Below are 6,000 nucleotides of genomic sequence, written 5' to 3' on the forward strand. Positions count from 1 at the left end.
TCACCATCACCATTTATCATCATTATCACCATTCATCATCATCACCATTCATCACCATTCATCATCATCATCATCATCATCACCATTCATCATCACCATTATCATCTTCACTAGCACCATCACCATTCATCATCATCATCATCATCATCATCTTCAGCAGCAACATTCATAATAGTCATCGTTATTACCATTCTTCATCATATTCATCATCACCATCATTATCATTTACAATCACAGTTTCATACACCATCATCATTGTCTGATGCATCAGCTTCATTCATCTACATCATTATTGTTCATCATCATTCATCATCATCTGCAGTAGCAGCTTCTTTTTACGAACATGGTCCTCACTCCCACATCCACACAGACACACATACGCCACACACGCCTACATACACCCCCTCGCACGCAAGTTCTTACACAAGCACTCTAAGGAAAAGGGTATGATACATATTAGAGAAGGAGAGAAAGAGGGAGGGAGATAGAGAGAGAGAGAGATAGAGAGAGAGAGAGATAGAGAGAGAGAGGACTAGAGGTCGAAACAAGATTTATGTGGTGTTATAAACTCCAGGAGCTCAATGAAGGATAACTAATTTATGTACATGGTAAAAAAGTTATAGTACATGATACATAGTTACATGTATATAACATAACATGACTATCATAGATTGTCGCATTAAATAAAGAAACATACAAATAGTTAACTAGTCAGCTAAATCAATAAGTTTTTCCCATTTTCTCCATTCATTTTCACATTTCTGCTGAGCACCTCCACCTTTACTATTGGCAATATGTTTTTGAGAAATGTAATGTTCTTTAATTAAGTTGAGTAGAGCATGTGGACTTAAAATTTTATGCAAACATCTGGTTTTGTATATGTAATACTTAATAATAATCAAAATTTCATTGTCTACTCTATTTATAGTATGATATCTATTTTGTAAAAACAAACCAAAAAGAAAGCTTTGTTTATTGTATTGAAAAGGGATATAGAGTGCATCCAGGAATGTCTCTACGCTTTGCAAAAATCTCTGAGTTTCTCTGCATTCCCAAAGAATATGGACAATGGTTTCTCTTTCAAGATTGCACAAGTTACATATTGGATTATTGGCTAATCCTACTTTACATAAAAACGTGTTTGTTGTTAAAATATTTTGTACTGTCCTATACTGAAACCATTGTAGTTTTGTGTTTTTAGTAACCTTGAAAGGATTATTATATATGTTGACCCAATTTAGTTCAATATCTTCAAACAGATCATCCCATTTTCTTCTACCAGTTGAAATGAGATTATTTTTAACCATAATATTATAAAAATCTTTTGTCCCATTTAAATTTTTCATAAAAAGTAAGATATTATTAGGGATAATTGGATAGACTATTCCATGGTTCATATTTACAACATTAAGTCTCGTTAAAAGTCTTTTGATAGATGAGATTATACCCTGAAATTGAAGGAAATTTATATTAATATTATACACATGCATGAATTCTTGATATGTATAGAAAGAACATGTAGTGGGATCTTTTACTAAATCATTAATTATTGTTACACCTCTATCATACCAGGACTTATAAAAAACTACCTTTCCTCCAATAGTTATATCTTTATTATACCATAATGGCTTTGTCTGTGTACATGATAACATATCTATTTTTTCTCTCACCCCCTCTACGTCATTGAATTTTTTCCATGCTTTAAAAACATCTTTCCAGAAATTATTCCTGCAATGTGACCTACATTCCTCAATATACTCACTACCACATATTGATAACTTTTGCAAATCAGTATGTGATTTAAAAATAATTTGCCACTTGCATGTCTTTTTTAAAAGCCGGTCTACCCAAGTAAGTTTCAAGGAATCAATAAATAGTTTTACATTTACCATTCTTAGACCGCCTTCATTAAAATTTTGCACCAAGACATCCCTCTTTATTTTATCTACCTTACTGTTCCATAGAAAGTTAAATAGGATAGTGTTAAGTTCTTGAAGAAATTTTTCATTAGGATTTGGTAATGAAATAAATAAGTGAATAAATTGAGACAAGAAAAGAGACTTAATTAGGGCTATTCTGCCAATGGGTGTGAGAATTCTTTTACTCCATGTCTTTATTAGTGCTTTAAGTTTAATTAACTTCTTATCAAAATTTAATTTTGGAATCTCATGCATGTTCACACTAAATTCAATTCCAAGCAGTGTAAATTTAGTTTTACCCCATTGTAAATTTAACTCCGGTAAAAAGGTATCACCACTATAACTTTTGCTCCCTATCCAAATGACCTGTGTTTTATCAACATTAAGTTTTAACCCAGAGATTTTTGCAAAGGAGTTCAACTCACAAATAGATTCCTTTAACGAGACTTCTGAACCATTTAGTATAAGTGTGGTATCATCAGCATATTGGGAAATAAGAATGGGAAAACTACCTACATCTATACCCTTAATCTTCTTGTTATTTCTTATCCTGATACCTAGAATTTCAACACACAGAATAAAGATGTATGGAGCGATTGGGTCCCCTTGACGGCAGCCTCTTCTGATGTGGAGAAAAGAAGATAGATTCCCCCCCCCCCCTGGTTCACAGCAGCAATAATATTAGTGTTAAACAATTTAACCCATTTTTGAATATCTGGACCAAAATTGAAATATTTCAAAACTTTATTTACAAATTTCCAAGACACAGAATCAAAGGCCTTTTCAAAATCTAACATGAGTAACATACCTGGGATATTTTTTTTCTTCTGCATATTGCATGATATCGTAGACAAGTCTTGTATTTTCTCCAATATAGCGACCAGTAAGAAATCCTGTTTGATCCTCACAAATTAATTTCGTCTTACAAAATTTATTCTAGAACTTTTTTAATCCTGCTTGCTATACATCCTGAAGCTATTTTATATACAATATTTAAAAGAGTAATAGGACGCCAGTTTTTCAAAAATTGCCTGGGTTTATCTCCCTTAGGAATACATGTGATTACACCTTCTCTTTGAGTTACAGACAACATTCCCTTTATATATCCAAAATTTATAGATCTAACTATGAAAACCCCTAACTGCTTCCAGAAACATTTAAAAAATTCCGCAGTGAAACCATCTGTGCCCGGACTTTTATTGTTTTTCATATTTTTCAGAGTTTTAGCTGCCTCATCTAAAGAAATCATCCCTTCCAAACTTCTAGCCTCGTTATTATCTAATTTTGCAACATCATACATACCTAAATAATCTGTTAAGTTAGCATCTTCTGTATCACAGTTTTCATCATATAGCTTTTCATAATAAGAATGAACTTCATTGAGAATATCATCCTGATCAGTAAGTATAATATTATTTTTTTCTATCTTAGGTATAATCTTAGATGTAAAATTCCTATTTTCTAAACTAAAAAAGTATTTTGTTGGTTTCTCACCTTCTTCTTGCCATCTTGCCCTCGATCGAATAACACTGCCTTTAATTTTTTTAACTCTGATTTTTTCCAATTCCCTTTTCTTATTCTCTAATTCCTCAATGTCTACCTGATCTTGTTCTTCTAAACTTTGAATAGCTTTCTTGAGATTATCTTCATTTCTATTTAGCTGTTTCTTTTTATATGATGAATAGGAGATGGTTTTACCCCTAATTTCCATAAGCAATGTTTCAAGGAAAAGCTGGTCATTAATCAAAAATTCAATATCTGTATCTGAAATATTTCCTATCTCATCCCTATTGTATACTGGTAAGCAGTACTGACTTTTTATATCTAAAATAACTTTATTAATCAACTTAAGGAAATCTTCATCATACAATAGCGAAGAGTTAAATTTCCAAAGCCCTTTTCCACGTTTAAAATCATTAAATTTTAAATTAATCATAGGAAAAGAATGATCAGATCTATACTACTACTGCATTAACCGTACTAGTTAACAAATTATCAGATATCAGATATAAATCCAGTCTTGCCTGTTTTAATGGTGATTTCTTTCTCCAAGTATAGCGTCTGGAATCAGGGTGAAGATCCCTATAAATATCTACTAGTGACAAATTTTCAATAATTTCTAAAACTTTATCTCTTGCTTTGGGGTTATTTATATTTTTGTAGCTATTGTCATAGTCTAGATCTGGGTTGATGACTAGATTGAAATCTCCACATATAATATACTTATCATTACCAAAATCTTCTAAAGTATTTGAAATAGTATCAAAAAATGTAGGTGTATCAATGTTAGGACCATACAGTGTTATCAATGTCATTTTAGAGCCCTCCACTACAATATCTAGCGCCAAAAAATTCCCAGACAGATCTTGTTTTTCTTTTACAACACTGATTTCACAATTACTGTTAAGCAAGATTGCAACCCCTCTAGAATTAGACTTAAAAGAACTAAAATAACAGTCAAAACCCCACTCACTTCTTATAATGTAATGATAATCTTCTGTAAAATGGGTGTCCTGTAAACAATAGATACTGCAATTTTTTGCCCTTAAGTAAGAGAAAACATCTTTTCTTTTCATTTTATCTCTGAGCCCCTGACAGTTTGCCGACAGGATTGATATACACTCCGTCATCTTATACTGTAATTAAGTAGATTAAGTATCACAAACATGATCTCTAGTCCAGAAAAAGAAGAGGGAAGAGAAAGTAGAAGATTAGGAGAATAAAACATTTCAAAAATGGTCAAATTTAAGTACCACTGTCGACTCATGCATCCACATAATCCAATAATATTAGATCTCGATATTGAGAAACTTCTGATGTGCAATATCGAGATCTAATGCCCGAACCCTATACGAGTCTTCGCAAGTTCCGCCCTCGAATTAGAGCGGAACTTTGACGCTTAATTACCAAGTGAAAAACTTACCAGAATGTCAAAAAACATGTATAGCGTGAATCAGTAGTTATCCATGAACACATCCTGGTATAAGAATAGGTATGACATAACATTAATCCGCGGAATAATCACACATTTGAGCTGACCCATAGCATCGCTGTATAATCTACAAATGTAGGTTAATTCCTATTCAAATTTTCGTCACTTCCGGTTTATCAAATTATAGTACGGTGTATCAAATGGAAAGATAATATTAATAGTGGTAACCAAGGTTGTTTGTATGCACGGAAACAAGTACTTTTTATTAGTTCTGATTGATTCTGTAAATTTTTAAATGAATTGATGCATTTTAGTCGAAATACTGCAAAATATTTCATAGACAATGACACTATTACTTTCCGTCACCATTCCGTAATTTGTAACAACCAAGTAAAAATGGCGACCGGGTAGACTTACAAATAGTGGTGGGGGTATAGAAATGTCTAAATTCGGTATAACAGTGCAATAGTGACGTCTTGAATTTTGGATTTAACATGATTTGGGATAATTTTTTCAGGATATAAAAGGTTAGTGTAAACACAACTTGAAATTTTGAATTTATATCAAGCCCATTTCTGCGCCGTGTGAATCCTGCCTCGATTGTTAGAGGTTAGACATGACGTAATGATCAAAAGTGTCTCGTCGTGCTATACCTCTAACATTGTTGGAGTAGCATCCACACAATCAGCCACAATCAGGCAAGAAAAACACAAGGCGAATCAGCGGAAGTAACATGCAAACCGGAAGTAGTACACTAATATTGGAAGCGGGAAATTAGAAGAACGATATAAAATATCCGGAAAAGCATTCGTTAGGAAAGCAACGCATTTAAATTCCAAACTAAATTACTACGACAAAATTACTACTCACTCGATTTTCTTTTTGGATAATATATATACCAATGAAGATATTTTCCAATGTAATAGGGCGTTGTTAAAATGACTTACCGGTTTACATGGAGGTTCCATATATATGTATATATCGTACAAAATTAACCATACCATTATATGTATTGTACACATACGTAGTGATTGCATGTGTAACAGGAGAGGAGAAAATGTAGCGGCCAGACCGGGATTTGAACCCGGGACCCTCAGAATACTAGCCGAGTGCTCTACCGACTGAGCTACCTGGTCACCGATGATCGAC

General features: G+C 33.0%; 1 protein-coding gene across 2 annotated transcripts in view; it reads right to left on the bottom strand.

Moving 5' to 3' along the window:
- Nucleotides 1–5,589, bottom strand: part of LOC138336383 (beta-galactosidase-1-like protein 2) — a 40,772-nt gene extending 35,183 nt beyond the window's left edge. Inside the window, exons 1-2 of one of the 2 annotated variants that reach the window (XM_069285859.1) lie at nt 5,505–5,522; nt 4,843–4,896 (exon numbers count right to left, since the gene is read on the bottom strand). The gene's annotated coding sequence lies outside the window, so the exon portion shown is untranslated. Of the gene's footprint in view, nt 1–4,842; nt 4,897–5,504 lie in introns of both variants that reach the window. The other variant, XM_069285860.1, reaches the window with a different exon arrangement.
- Nucleotides 5,590–6,000: the final 411 nt, after the last annotated feature.

The sequence above is a fragment of the Argopecten irradians genome, chromosome 12 (genome assembly GCF_041381155.1).
Source record: "Argopecten irradians isolate NY chromosome 12, Ai_NY, whole genome shotgun sequence".
NCBI classification, from domain to species: domain Eukaryota; kingdom Metazoa; phylum Mollusca; class Bivalvia; order Pectinida; family Pectinidae; genus Argopecten; species Argopecten irradians.